Source organism: Eschrichtius robustus, chromosome 3 (genome assembly GCF_028021215.1).
Source record: "Eschrichtius robustus isolate mEscRob2 chromosome 3, mEscRob2.pri, whole genome shotgun sequence".
Taxonomy (NCBI): Eukaryota; Metazoa; Chordata; class Mammalia; order Artiodactyla; family Eschrichtiidae; genus Eschrichtius; species Eschrichtius robustus.
Genome location: NC_090826.1, coordinates 185,183,561 through 185,199,683, shown reverse-complemented (window position 1 = coordinate 185,199,683; position 16,123 = coordinate 185,183,561).

Sequence of the window (16,123 nt, the reverse complement as noted above, 5' to 3'; positions counted from 1 at the left end):
TTTATATGTCCCTTTACAAGGAAAGGAATGACTTTGTTTTAATTAAGTTCCCATTAGACTTAAACTCTTCTTTATCTCCCCAATGTTTTATTTTGAAAGTTCTCAAACCTACAAAGATGTTGCAGTAATATAATGAACACTCACATGTCCTTCATCTAGATTTACCAATTCTCAACAGATTAGTATTTTGCTCTCTCCCAAATATTTGTATTTCATAACTGTACATATATATATATATACACACGTGTATATTTATTTCCATTTTTCTCAACTATTTAAAAATAAGTTGCAAACATGATAATTCACCTTAAACTCCCCACTATGTGTCTCCTAAGAGCAAAGGCATTCTTCTTCCCAACTACAACATGACTATCACATCAAATAAATGTAATATTACACAAGAATATTAAGTCCTCATTCAAATTTCCCTATTGTCATCAAAATGTTCTTTACAGCTGCGCTCTGTGTGTGTGTGACATCCAGAATCCAACCAAGGAGTCCACCTTACTTTTGGCTGCCAGGCCTCTTTTTCGTCCCCTGTAACCTAGGACAGGCCCTAGGTCTGTCTGTTATTGTCTTTCATGACATTGATATTTTTGAAGAATCCAGCTAATTGTCTTGCAGATGTAGACCGTTTCCTGATCTGGATTTTTCTGATTCTTACCTCGTGACTGTATCAGGTTGAACGTTCTTTGGAAGCTTCAGTGCTACGTGGGTGACGGTTTCTACTTTCCTTGCATCACATCAGCAGGCATGCCATGTGCGTCGATCCCATCGTCGATGAGCCAAAGGCTGATCTCTTCTTTAACATGATATGTGTCAGATTTACCCATTGTAAAAGTACCTTTTCCCTGTTTGTATTGAACGCATCATCTGTGGGTAACACGTGAAGACTGTGTGACTATCTTGTTCCCCCACAAACATTTACATAATGGGCTTCACATCCATTGATAATCCTTGCCTGAATTGATAATAGAAGCGGTTGTAGAGCAGTGATTTTTTTTTTTAATTGAATAGTACATTTATTTATTTATTTATTCATTCTTGGCTGTGTTGGGTCTTCGTTTCTGCGCGAGGGCTTTCTCTAGTTGCAGCAAGCGGGGGCCCCTCTTCATCGCGGTGCACGGGCCTCTCACTGTCGCGGCCTCTCTTGTTGTGGAGCACAGGCTCCAGACGCGCAGGCTCAGTAGCTGTGGCTCACAGGCCCAGAAACTCTGCGGCATGTGGGATCTTCCCAGACCAGGGCTCGAACCCGTGTCCCCAGCATTGGCAGGCAGATTCTCAACCACTGCGCCACCAGGGAAGCCCAGAGCAGTGATTTTTAAATTCTATTATTCATTTTACGTTTATAAGCTGGCTTTCTTCTGTGCAAAAGAGTCCCTCCCATTCCCTCTTTTTTAAATATCCCTGTGCACTCACACATTCTTTTTTATTCGTGGTTATAATACATTTTCATTTTTTTGTTTGTTTGCTTTGCTAAATCTTTCCATTTTATTTATTTATTTACTTACTTACTTACTTATTTATTTTTAAACTTTTTATTCTATATTGGAGTATAGCCGATTAACAATGCTGCGATAGCGTCAGGTGCACAAATTCTACCATCTGAGGTCGCCCATTCGTTAGCTGTCCGCTAACTCTCCTTGTCCAGGTGCAAGTGGCAGAAAGGCATCCATCTTTTTTATTTTTATCTTTTTTTTTTTTTCATCTTTCTTCTTTGACGGAAGCTGAGTTCTTTAAAATGATTCTATTTGAACAGCTACTCTGGAGGCTTTCATGATAGACTCCACTTCGACCAAACATTGAAAGAGTTTTAAAATAGGAATTTGGCATCTTTTCTGCTCACCCTACTTATTTTTTCCTTAACTTACATCTAGTTCCAAGGGGGTGAGTTAAATGGCTTACTAGATTTTTTCTTCTTTCAAAAAGCTACAATTTTCAAAAACGGCGGCCTGCCATTTAAAGCACAGTCGTTAGGCGTCTCTGTTGTGGATTTAAACTGGCTGCTGCTAAAAGCTGAAAGGGCCATTTTTAAAGCAGCCCTTAGGCTTCAGGAGCCAAGAGGGTCCTAAAATCTAAAGTGTCTCTACTTTTACTGGGGGGAGAAACGTTAATATTTTTAACCAGGAGAGAGTAGATACTTTCACTAGTATTTTTCCGTCATGGTCATCATAATTAAGAATAGCACTCATCAAGGAGCTTTGGCTAGAGTATATTTACATATCAATATACTTTTCGGAAAATGTCATTAGTTTGTAAGCCGCCTTTCATTATTCCTATCTTAAACCTGTATAGGGGACTTCCCTGGTGGCACAGTGGTTAAGAATCCGCCTGCCAATGCAGGGGACACGGGTTCGAGCCCTGGTCCGGGAAGATCCCACATACCGCGGAGCAACTAAGCCCATGGGCCACAACTGCTGAGCCTACGCTCTAGAGCCTGTGAGCCACAACTACTGAGCCCACGTGCCACAACTACTGAGCCTGCGTGCCTAGAGCCCGTGCTCTGCAACAAGAGAAGCCACCGCAATGAGAAGCCCGCGCACCGCAACAAAGAGTAGCCCCCGCTCGCCGCAACTAGAGACAGCCCGTGTGCAGCAACGAAGACCCGACGCAGACAAAAATAAATAAATAAATAATTTTATTTTAAAAAAAAAAAAAAACCTGTATAGGGATGTTTCAAAGAGGCACCTTTTATGATTTTGATTTTGTCAATAACATTTTACATAAATCTTCAATAAATAAATATAACGTATTTTTAGTTAAATGCTTATAAGGGCCTTCATTCGTAAGCCAACAAAATATACATTATTGACGTTATAACGAGCATTTTTTGTTTCCATAAGGAAAGGTACAGCGTATTATGCTAAAACAACATATTTTAAATAATGTTTTTGCTATAATTTATCACCTATGACCCTGAAAGTGACCCCCTAGGACTTGAACACCTTATGAAAAGAGAAGAAAAGCCTCACCTTTTTCTAAAGAAGACACAGAGGTGACTGATTCTAGGTCAAATATTGATACCTTGGTGCCAAGCCGTGCTGGTTAAATGATTTGAAGACATTATTGAACAAATGTGTAATTTATAAATAACAAAGTTCAGGACGTCTTCCTTGACAGTCTAGCTGTTCCTGGCGATGTTAGTCTAGGTATTAGCTGAGCAGAGATGGCTCATGGTTAGAAAGCCCTCATTCAGCTGTCGAGGAACTTCTCTTTGGGTTCAAGTGTGTCTTATCAGAAATGGTCCCTTCTAGTAGAATTTATTCTGGGACTGCTCTTTCTCGGCCCCCATCTCTCCATATATGCCTAAAAAAGCTCTAATGGACCATAGTCAGCAAGAATCTATCAACTGCCAACAGGGTGCATCCACCCACACCAGGTGGCTTCTGGTACTTCAATGCTCCTTTTTTTTTTTTTTACTGCGAAGAGTGAAACTGGCCTGTCTTAGCTTTAGCCGGAAGCACTCGGCGATTGCTAGTGGTCAAATACCTCTCATTCAAGGAAAGTTTAGTCTGAGCCTTAATTATAAACATTGCAACGTTTGACTAAGGGTTGAAACTTCTTATCACGATTTGTCAAGAATAGGATAATGTTTATAAATCACCCTCAGTCCATTCAGAGCTCTAAAAACCAATCTAACGCATGGTACGTTTAGATGATTTAAATAAAATTATTTAATAAAAATTGGGATTGGTTTATTTTTTTGTGAGACACAGAAATTATAAGAAACAAACATTCTTGGAATTATACAAGAAATTTCTAGGGGTTACTCCAACTGAACTGTTGTCATTCATGCCCAAAGATATTTGATCAGTTACTCATTCAGCAATCTTGGCAAGAAAAAAGAATTGTTAATAATTAAAATGCCCATCCATTTATGGTTAATTGTTAATTGATAATCTATTGATAAGAGATTGATTAATGAACAATGGACTACCATACAACCATGTAAAAATAGCTCTATCTAAATTGACTGGTTCAAGATACAGTCTCTAGTGAAAAATGCAATTTATTGAAGAGCATGTATCATATGATCTCACTTCTATTATGCTCTATATGCATACATAATTATAATACATATTTTAAATCTGAAATCTAACCTACAATTAGGACATATCTGTATACAAAGACAGTACATACTTTATACACACACACACACACACACACACACATAATGGGTATGAATTATTCTCATGGCCAGAGGAAGAAATCAATTAAGATTTTATAAATAAAGAGGATTCTCTAGTGATATGGTAAAATATTGACAATGTATCAACTTAGAGAAAAAAAAGTTACAAAGTAGCATACGTGGTGTGATCCTAATGTCGTAAAAGAAATGTGTGTATGCACATGTATGCAAGTAAGCATATGTAGTTGCATAGAAAAAAAACTGAAATAGTCTCCAAAATGTGGAAAGTGTCTGTTTCTGGAAGGCAGGGTATGGTTGGATTTTTTCCCTTCTTTGATATTTCCATCATTGTCCTTTTCTTTATTTTCCAAAGCTTCTATAATAAACATCAATTATTTTGCAATCAATGTAACACTTTTTAAAGAAAAAGACTGGGTGCAAGGGAGCTTCTTGCAGCCTTGTTTGTAATAGCCAAAATATGGCAAGACACACATCAGACGGGTAACAGTGCTTACCTTGAATCGGGGTGGGGACGAGGACAGGAGGATAGGAATGGAGAAGGGTAGACAGACTATACAGTGCACGTGTGTGTGTGTGTGTGTGTGTGTGTGTGTGTGTGTGTAGTGTATATCTATACTATATCTACACTATATATTTACATATACACACATAACGCATGATTCCGCTAGGAGTCCAACATGCCAGGATCAACATGCTTTATTCTGTTTGCCCTGCCCAGCTGAGTCTTCCACTTCCTAATCGCAGGCATGGGACCAGATGAAGTGAGCTGGCTCAGTCTGATTCTGGACCATTAGTCCATAAAAGTCTCTCTGATGTTGTTCAAGGTCAGCATCTCCAGCAAGCCTTCCTGAACAGCTCTCTCCATCCCATCTGCTGTTAGGTGCTCCTTTTCAGTGCTCCCAGAATAACTGTTATCACTGCACTGGGAAAATTCTATTTTATTGTAGGTCTCAGCTTGTCTGTGTGTCTTCCCCAGCAGGCTGTATTACCTTATCTTCTTTGTACCCCTACCACCTGTACAGTGCAGCACGTGGTAGGTGCTCATTAAAGACAGGTGTGTATTGCTGGATTGAATGAATGAATAACCGGATCCATTCATGGAGAAACCGGCCAGAAGGATGGAAAGCACCAGTCACTCCAGGGGCTGCTCCATGACAAATTCGAATGCCAAAGTCAAACCCTAAACTCACTCCACAGCCTGACACCTTTCTAAATCAAGACACCAATTCAGATGTTACATGTCAAGGCCTGAAATACTGTAACGTATGTGACCCCAAACGGGGAAAGAACATCCCAAGAACAAAAATCTGTTCCTGGGTGGCTGTGAGAAAAATATCTAGATATTGCAGTGGTTTCCAGTCCTCCAAAGCTTAATTCCACCACACAGAGTCTTCTTCCATAATATTTAATTCTTCTTGATAGGGCTAAATTAAATCTACTTATGTTTAAATTAATTTTTAAGTAACATTAATTAATTTTGTTAGATTCCCACAAGAATCACTGATCTAAAGTCAGTTGCACTCTGCCTGAATGAGGACCAAAACTGATGTCCATGGTAAAGGTAAAAAGTAAATTGCCTAGTTAATGAACTCCCCATCTATTCAATATCTTACTCTAATCGGAAGAAGTGTGGCATCCGAGGTGTAGATTTGCACCTATAAAATACTCCTGCATTTTTCGATAATCTCCTTGTCACACCTGCCACAACGCATTAGCAGGATAAAGACACCGACGTGGAAGAGGCAGGAGGCACGACCCTGCAGAAGCAGGAACAGGACACCGGGATCGGTCCATGAGATCAAGAACAGAACAGTGGGCTGAGCGGATTGTCCAATGAGAGCTTTGTGAGCTAATGAAGTAACAGGAGACAGGGATGTCCTGAGGCCAGCCCCAGGCATTGCCTTGGGTCATGTTCCAAAATATAACATTAGGGACCATGTCGCTGCCACTCTCTTGACTTCAAGTACCATCTATGCTGGGAAATTGTGTTTCTAAACATCTCTCTCCAGAGTAGGCCACAAGGAACAGACATGCTCTTTTGGACCCAGTTTTCTGGCCTGATTGTTTCCCTTGGCCTTGATCCCTCCTGGTTTTGGCTTCTTCTTCCTTTTCCCCTGCCTGTCCCGGAGGTCTCAACAGTCCAAGTGTTGGCACTGAGGACCCTTTCAATTACAAGATGTTTATTAGGTGATACGTTCCTCGGTCGTTTCATACCACGCGAACTCTGCCCTCTTATAAATTATCATGTGTTACTCATTCCACATATTTTGGATTTTAAACAAGTGAGGGCTTACATTAGTCTCCAATTCATCACTTCCCAAACTGTGTTCTACTGAGAAACCTGAAAAGTGTTCCTTTAGTACGAATGATGGACGTGTGTGCTATTTACCTAACAGAGAGTTGATGTTTCTCATCGCACAGGACTGGAGGAAAGAAAGCCGTTCTGGGATCCAATCTTCACTTTATTGTCATTTCCCAGATGGTCATGGGCGGATCCCTCTCCTCTCTGGCTCCAGCTTCCCTGTTGCAAAATAACAACTTGAACCAGAGCCTCTCTGCGGTCAAGTCCAGCCAGGCGTCTACAGGCATTCAAGTAACGTCCAGGATAAGAGTCTTTAAGTTATCTTTCAGATAAAGAAATTTTTTTGAAAAGCTATGTGTGGTTCCCACAAATATGCCAGAGTCCACATCATTCCAGAGTATCTGATACTTAAAGAGCAAGGCCTGGCACTAAAGTGACAGAAAGAAATCTGAAAGGGGAGTAACCAAAGCCAAAAAATGTGTTTTCCTTGAGATATTTAAATGAATCTATGAGTCTAGATGTAATAAGTATTAACTGCTTGGTCAAACTCTTGAATATCATGATGTTTTAAAATCATATATCTTTCTTAAGCTCATATATTAATGCTATAGCCAATTCTGTACCCTAAAAATCAGTTCAAAGAGATTTACCCAGATTTACTCACTCATTAATTCATTTGAGAACTAGAAATATAAAGAACTGGGTTTGAGTCACAAGTTCTTATACTTGGGAAATTCATTCAGTTCTTTCCTCCTAAATTTCATCACTGAAGGAGTAACAGTAGTTGAGCAATAAATGGTACTTGTTTAAAAAAATGCTTCTTTAAAGAAATGTGAAGAGATTCAAGATGCCCATAATTGTGTAAAAGTCTCCAGAAAGTTGCAGAGGGAAGAAATATCAACCCAGTGATTCTCAAAGTTCTTGTTTATTAGTAATAACTTTTCTTTAGTGCATCACCTATTAACACCTTATGGGACACAAGTGTGCCTTGGAACATCAGTTGGAAAACACGGTTCTAATTTTATCACATAACCATAAGTTAATTCCTTTCAATGAGATGTTAGTCTCTCCTGTTTATTACAGCCACCACAGTACTGAGAATATAACAGGTACTCAACAAATATTTGCTAACTTAAACTTAGAAGGACTTGTGAGGAGTATGGGCAGGCTGAAGCCTCAGCAGACATGGTACCCCATGTGTCAGTGGTCAAACTGGCCTAAGAGCATCCCCAAGGAACCCAGGAAATGCTTCCAGGGCTGCCCAGGCTGCCAAGGGAGGCCAGATTGGCTGCAACCCTCTGTGTCTTCCTTTGGGTCACGAGGGACAGTCTGCAGGACATGGTGACCTCTCACTCAGCAGGACCAACTACAGAATTTGCAAAATGAACACGCAGATCCTTTGCCTAAAAGTTATTAAGAATTTCAAGACAGTAACAGCAGAGGATTAAACCAAGAGTGAGGCCCTTTTTAGTAACAGGCACAGTGTAACTATACAGACTGCAAGCCCCCAAAGCTGGCCCTGCTGCTCAAAGCTGGGAGGAAAGCTGAAGGCAGCAATGGACACCAGGGGACTGCTGGGTGAGAAGTTACAGTGTGCTCATTAATAACTCAGAGAGCCCTCTGTCCAGGAATGGCTTCCTTCTGCATCCTTCCCTTGGACTAAGGCAGGTAGAAATACTTGGTGACCTCGTGGCAAAGAGAAAAGAGAAGCTGATTCAATGATTGAATTCAGCATCCTAGACTCTGCTTATGCATAGTGTCAGAAGAAGTCTGACTGATCCCATGGGTGGCCCTCCTGCCATGAGATGGTGAGTCACAGTAAAGATGCAGGGAGGTGGGTTGGGATTCAAAAGGAATATTTGGAGGAGCAGCAATGTTATAGCAATGAGGCAGTTTCTTTTTCATATAGATGGGAGCCTGTAAATGTACACATGAAAGAAATTAAACATGGCAATACAGTATTATTCCTAAGTAACCCAAAGGGATTGATCTTTCATTTATTCTAGAATAATGACAATATTTTTAAAAAATAGTCTAGAAGGGAGTTCTATTTCCAGCATGATAGTGTGAGGACTTCCAAGGACCCTCTCCCCAGGGAAACTGGTAAAAGTTAAAAAAAAAAAAAAAAACTGTTAAAAGTCTCTGGAGGGGCCTCCCTTGTGGTGCAGTGGTTAAGAATCCACCTGCCAATGCAGGGGACACAGGTTCGTGCCCTGGTCCGGGAAGATCCCACATGCCGGGGAGCAACTAAGCCCGTGTGCCACAACTACTGAGCCTGTGCTCTAGAGCCCACGAGCCACAACTACTGAGCCCATGTGCCACAACTACTGAAGCCCGTGCCCCTAGAGCCCGTGCTCCACAACAAGAGAAGCCACCACAATGAGAAGCCCGCGCACCGCAACAAAGAGTAGCCTCTGCTGACCGCAGCTAGAGAAAGCCCGTGCACAGCAACAAAGACCCAACGCATCCAAAAATAAATAAATAAAATAAATTAAAAAAAAAAAAAGTCTCTGGAAATTGTCCTAAGGGCATACAGCAAATGAAGACACATTTATTCAAGAAAACATAAAAACTCTGTGAGAACAATGAGAGTCAGTGATATTTGACCAAGACCTGCTCCCTCCCTCCCTTCCTCCCCTTCCCAGCTCAGTGATGCAAAACTCCACTCCAGACGCAGCAGCCAAGAACACAGAGCTCCCTCATGCCTCAGTCCCTGGTCAAAAAGCTATATTCTCTGTATTCTATGCTCTAGCTTTCTTCCACTCATGGAATAAGAAAGGACCCTTTTTAATAAATAAGTAATGATCCTAAATTGTATCATCTAAACCTAGTCTTTTCCAGCCTCAAATCCCATACCCAGGATCACCTGAAAGCACTGGGATATGTTTTCAACAAGATGTCTTACTCACTAAATGCTGCTTTGTTTGGCTTCTGAATCAATACAGTCTGTTAAAAGTTTGAAAAAAAATTTTTTTTAACCTTAGATTAGTGTATCTAGAAACAATGCAAAAATTAGAAAACATAGGACTAATGGAAATGGCTTTTCCTCACTGCTAGAGTTTTCCTTTCAGGTTTCCCAATTTTTGTTATATGTTGATCCTGGTTTGAAGAACCAGGCTTACCTTAATGACTATGTGAAAAATAAACTTCTGGAGGCAACTTCTCATGTAAGATTGAAAACAAAACCTTCTGGGGTAGGAAAACGATTAGTCTAAATAAGGATTAATGACTCATGTTCAAGTAGTTGGCAGGTGGTTACCAGGGATGTCAGTTGTGAGGTCCAAAAACACAAGGGGGCACTCTCTGTACTTGAGGGACCACAAGGAGGTAGGGCAATTCCTTCACCATCATGAGCTGAACAGAGAACCACTGAACACCTCAACTGTGACAGCTGCCTTTGTTTCACCTTGAGATTGAATGGCTATTGTTCATCAAATATTTACATGTGTCTGCCACATAATAGATAAAAAAAGTTTAAATGAATTATTAGCTTCTAGAAACATTTTGATTAAAAATATTATGTCATATTTAAAGTGATGAAGGGGAAAAACCTACAACCAAGATTACTCTACCCAGCAAGGATCTCATTCAGATTTGACCGAGAAATTAAAAACTTTACAGACAAGCAAAAGCTAAGAGAATTCAGCACCACCAAACCAGCTTTATAACAAATACTAAAGGAACTTCTCTAGGCAGGAAACACAAGAGAAGGAAAAGACCTACAATAACAAACCCAAAACAATTAAGAAAATGGTAATAGGAACATACACATCGATAATTACCTTCAATGTAAATGGATTAAATGCTCCCACCAAATACACAGACTGGCTGAATGGATACAAAAACAAGACCCATATATATGCTGTCTACAAGAGACCCACTTCAGACCTAGGGACACACATAGACTGAACGTGAGGGGATGGAAATAGATATTCCATGCAAATGGAAATCAAAAGAAAGCTGGAGTAGCAATTCTCATATCAGACAAAATAGATTTTAAAACAAAGACTATTGCAAGAGACAAAGAAGGACACAACATAATTATCAAGGGATCAATCCAAGAAGAAGATATAACAATCGCAAATATTTACGCACCCAACATAGGAGCACCTCAATACATAAGGCAAATACTAACAGCCATAAAAGGGGAAATTGACAGCAACACAATCATAGTAGGGGACTTTAACACCCCACTTTCACCAATGGACAGATCATCGAAAATGAAAATAAATAAGGAAACACAAGCTTTAAATGATACATTAAACAAGATGGACTTAACTGATATTTAGAGGACATTCCATCCAAAAACAACAGAATACACTTTCTTCTCAAGTGCTCATGGAACATTCTCCAGGATCGATCATATCTTGGGTCCCAAAACAAGCCCTGGTAAATTTAAGAAAATTGAAATCATATCAAGTATCTTTTCTGACCACAATGCTATGAGACTAGATATCAATTACAGGGGAAAATCTTTTAAAAATACAAACACATGGAGGCTAAACAATACACTACTTAATAACCAAGAGATCACTGAAGAAATCAAAGAAGAAATCAAAAAATACCTAGAAACAAATGACAATGAAAACATGACGACCCAAAACCTATGGGATGCAGCAAAAGCAGTTCTAAGAGGGAAGTTTATAGCAATACAATCCTACCTGAGGAAACAAGAAACACCTCAAATAAACAACCTAAACTTACACCTAAAGAAATTAGAGAAGGAAGAACAAAAAACCCCCAAAGTTAGCAGAAGGAAAGAAATCATAAAGATTAGATCAGAAATAAATGAAAAAGAAATGAAGGAAACGATAACAAAGATCAATAAAACTAAAAGCTGGTTCTTTGAGAAGATAAACAAAATTGATAAACCATTAGCCAGACTCATCAAGAAAAAAAGGGAGAAGACTCAAATCAATAGAATTAGAAATGAAAAAGAAGTAACAACTGACACTGCAGAAATGCAAAGGATCATGAGAGATTACTACAAGCAACTATATGCCAATAAAATGGACAACCTGGAAGAAATGGACAAATTCTTAGAAATGCACAATCTGCCGAGACTGAACCAGGAAGAAATAGAAAATATGAACAAACCATTCACAAGCATTGAAATTGAAACTGTGATTAAAAATCTTCCAACAGACAAAAACCCAGGACGAGATGGCTTCACAGGCGAATTTTATCAAACATTTAGAGAAGAGCTAACACCTATCCTTCTCAAACTCTTCCAAAATATAGCAGAGGGAGGAACACGCCCAAACTCATTCTATGAGGCCACCATCACCCTGATACCAAAACCAGACAAAGATGTCACAAAGAAGGAAAACTACAGGCCAGTATCACTGGTGAACATAGATGCAAAAATCCTCAACAAAATACTGGCAAACAGAATCCAGCAGCACATTAAAAGGATCATACACCAAGATCAAGTGGGGTTTATCCCAGGAATGCAAGGATTCTTCAGTATACACAAATCAATCAATGTGATACACCATATTAACAAACTGAAGGAGAAAAACCATATGATCATCTCAGTAGATGCAGAGAAAGCTTTCGACAAAATTCAACACCCATTTATGATAAAAACCCTGCAGAAAGTAGGCATAGAGGAACTTACCTCAACATAATAAAGGCCATATATGACAAACCCACAGCCAACATCGTCCTCAATGGTGAAAAACTGAAACCATTTCCACTAAGATCAGGAACAAGACAAGGTTGCCCACTCTCACCACTCTTATTCAACATAGTTTTGGAAGTTTTAGTCACAGCAATCAGAGAAGAAAAAGAAATAAAAGGAATCCAAATCGGAAAAGAAGACATAAAGCTGTCACTGTTTGCAGATGACATGATACTATACATAGAGAATCCTAAAGATGCTACCAGAAAACTACTAGAGCTAATCAATGAATTTGGTAAAGTAGCAGGATACAAAATTAATGCACAGAAATCTCTTGCATTCCTATACACTAATGACGAAAAATCTGAAAGTGAAATTAAGAAAACACTCCCATTTACCATTGCAACAAAAAGAATAAAATACCTAGGAATAAACCTACCTAAGGAGACAAAAGACCTGTATGCAGAAAATTACAAGACACTGATGAAAGAAATTAAAGTTGATACAAATAGATGGAGAGATATAACATGTTCTGGGATTGGAAGAATCAACATTGTGAAAATGACTATACTACTCAAAGCAATCTACAGATTCAATGCAATCCCTATCAAACTACCACTGGCATTTTTCACAGAACTAGAACAAAAAAATCTCACAATTTGTATGGAAACACAAAAGACCCCAAATAGCCAAAGCAATCTTGAGAAAGAAAAACGGAGCTGGAGGAATCAGGCTCCCTGACTTCAGACTATACTACAAAGCTACAGTAATCAAGACAGTATGGTACTGGCACAAAAACAGAAATATAGATCAATGGAACAGGATAGAAAACCCAGGGATAAACCCACACACGTATGGTCACCTTATCTTTGATAAACGAGGCAAGAATATACATTGGAGAAAAGACAGCCTCTTCAGTAAGTGGTGCTGGGAAAACTGGACAGCTACATGTGAAAGTACGAAATTAGAACACTCCCTAACACCATACACAAAAATAAACTCAAAATGGATTAAAGAACTAAATGTAAGGCCAGATACTATCAAACTCTTAGAGGAAAACATAGGCAGAACACTCCATGACACAAATCACAGCAAGATTCTTTTTGACCCACCCCCTAGAGAAATGGAAATAAAAACAAAAGTAAACAAATGGGACCTAATGAAACTTAAAAGCTTTTTCACAGCAAAGAAAACCATAAACAAGATGAAAAGACAACCCTCAGAATGGGAGAAAATATTTGCAAAGGAAGCAACTGACAAAGGATTAATCTCCAAAATTTACAAGCAGCTCATGCAGCTCAATATCAAGAAAACAAACAACCCAATCCAAAAATAGGCAGACGACCTAAATAGACATTTCTCCAAAGAAGATATACAGATTGCCAACAAACACATGAAAGAATGCTCTACATCATTAGTCACTAGAGAAATGCAAATCAAAACTACAATGCGATATCATCTCACACCAGTCAGAATGGCCATCATCAAAAAATCTACAAACAATAAATGCTGGAGAGGGTGTGGAGAAAAGGGAACACTCCTACACTGTTGGTGGGAATGTAAATTGATACAGCCACTATGGAGAACAGTATGGAGGTTCCTTACAAAACTAAAAATAGAACTACCACACGACCCAGCAATCCCACTACTGGGCATACACCCTGAGAAAACCGTAATTCAAAAAGAGTCATGTACCACAATGTTCATTGCAGCTCTATTTACAATAGCCAGGACATGGAAGCAACCTAAGTGTCCATCAACAGATGAATGGATAAAGAAGATGTGGCACATATATACAATGGAATATTACTCAGCCATAAAAAGAAACGAAATTGAGTTATTTGTCATGAGGTGGATGGACCTAGAGTCTGTCATACAGAGTGAAGTAAGTCAGAAAGAGAAAAACAAATACCGTATGCTAACACATATATATGGAATCTAAGGGAAAAAAATGGTCATGAAGACCTTAGGGGCAAGACGGGAATAAAGACACAGACCTACTAGAGAATGGACTTGAGGACACGGGGAGGGGGAAGGGTAAGCTGAGACAAAGTGAGAGAGTGGCATGGACATATATACACTACCAAATGTAAAATAGATAGCTAGTGGGAAGCAGCCGCATAGCACAGGGAGATCAGCTTGGTGCTTTGTGACCACCTAGAGGGGTGGGATAGGGAGGGTGGGAGGCAGACGCAAGAGGGAGGAGATATGGGGATATATGTATATGTATAACTGATTCACTTTGTTATAAAGCAGAAACTAACATACCATTGTAACGCAATTATACTCCAATAAAGATGTGAAAAAAAAAATATTATGTCAGAGACAAAAAAAATTAAGACCATACAAGCTAAAACTTATATTCACAGCTTAGGAATTTTCAAGACACTTGAAAGTTATGTCAAAAAACAAACAACAACAATAAAAACACAATTACAAAAATTCTCATCTTTTTTTTTTTAAATGGTACTGCTTTTTTTTTTTTTTTCTTGTTTATTTTTGGCTGCATTGGGTCTTTGTTGTGGTGCGTGGACTTTTCATTGTGGTGGCTTCTCTTGCTGTGGAGCACGGGCTCTAGGCACGCGGGCTTCAGTAGTTGTGGCATGGGGGCTTCAGTAGTTGTAGCATGGGGGCTTCAGTAGTTGTGGCATGGGGGCTTCAGTAGTTGTGGCTCGGGGGCTTCAGTAGTTGTGGCTCGGGGGCTTCAGTAGTTGTGGCTTGCGGGCTCTAGAGCGCAGGCTCAGTAGTTGTGGTGCACAGGCTTAGTTGCTCCACGGCATATGGGATCTTCCCGGACCAGGGCTCAAACCCGTGTCCCCTGCATTGGCAGGTAGATTCTTAACCACTGCACCACCAGGGAAGCCCATGCTCCTCATCTTAAATTGTTAACATTGGTTAAGGAAAGCACCATTCAACTGTATTCTTTCCCTTGGCAAAATATTTTAATATTACTTTCTCAGCGTGAAGCTTAATGGACAGTGCTAGTTGTCTAAGTTAAATCGTCTAACCCATTTGAAGCTCAGGTCCCTATTTATAGTGTCTGCGTTGTTACCAATTCCAGTTTCTTGTACCCAGAGGGAAGGTTATTGCTTAGCCAAGCCCCCATGGTGGGAGGCATTTGGAGGGCATAAAACCCCAAAAGAATGAAAAAAAGGGGTAACCCTCATTCCAAGCAGTGGTATCATTCATAGCAATGTGTTCCTGGGGGGAGCTTGGGGAACGGGAAGTTATGCCCTAGTCTAGGATATACTGTGTTATCTCCTTCTTTAAGTAAATATCTTTGTATGTTTCTGTGTCATTTTTCATTAAAGCAACTACATTCAAAAGAGAAAAAAGAAAACCACCATTCATTCCATTGCCCAAGTTGGAAACCCCAAAGTCACCCTTGGCTCCCTGGTTCCAACTAATCAGCCTCCCGTTCCTGCAGGTTCTACTTGAGCAACCTCCATGCCCAGTGTGGCTCTTCTACACCAGACACTCATCCTTTACTCTCACCTGTATTACTGTAAGCTGCTCTTCTAAACCATCGTATTTCCTTCACTTGATCTCCCATTCTCCACACGAGTCTTAGCTAATCATGCGACTCCAATGCTGAAAAACCTCCGTGGCTCTCAGTTACTTCCAACCTCCAACCTCCATGCGTAAAAGGCTCTTCAAACTCTGGTCGCAGTCTGACTTTCTTGTCTTCTTTTCCAGTCATTCACCAGCGCCCTCTTCTGCTTTGCTCCAGCACTCACTCTTCTGGAGCAAGCCTTGTGTTTTCTCGCCCCCAGGCCTCTTGCCACTGCCTACGGTGATATTCCTCTCCCCCGCCTGCCGCCTCCTTGGACTTAAAGACTCTCCTTACTCATCACTTCTCAGTTCCTACGTGGCATGCCCTCCCCTCCCCCTCCCTCAGGCAGAATGAATTTCCTCCTCATCTGTATTCTCACGGCCCCAGCCACTTCCTTACTTATCACTCTGGGTTATAGCTATGTCACTTACATGTCAATAAAATGTTTAAAGGAAAGGACTTAACTTATCATCGTCTCCTGACACCACACCTGGC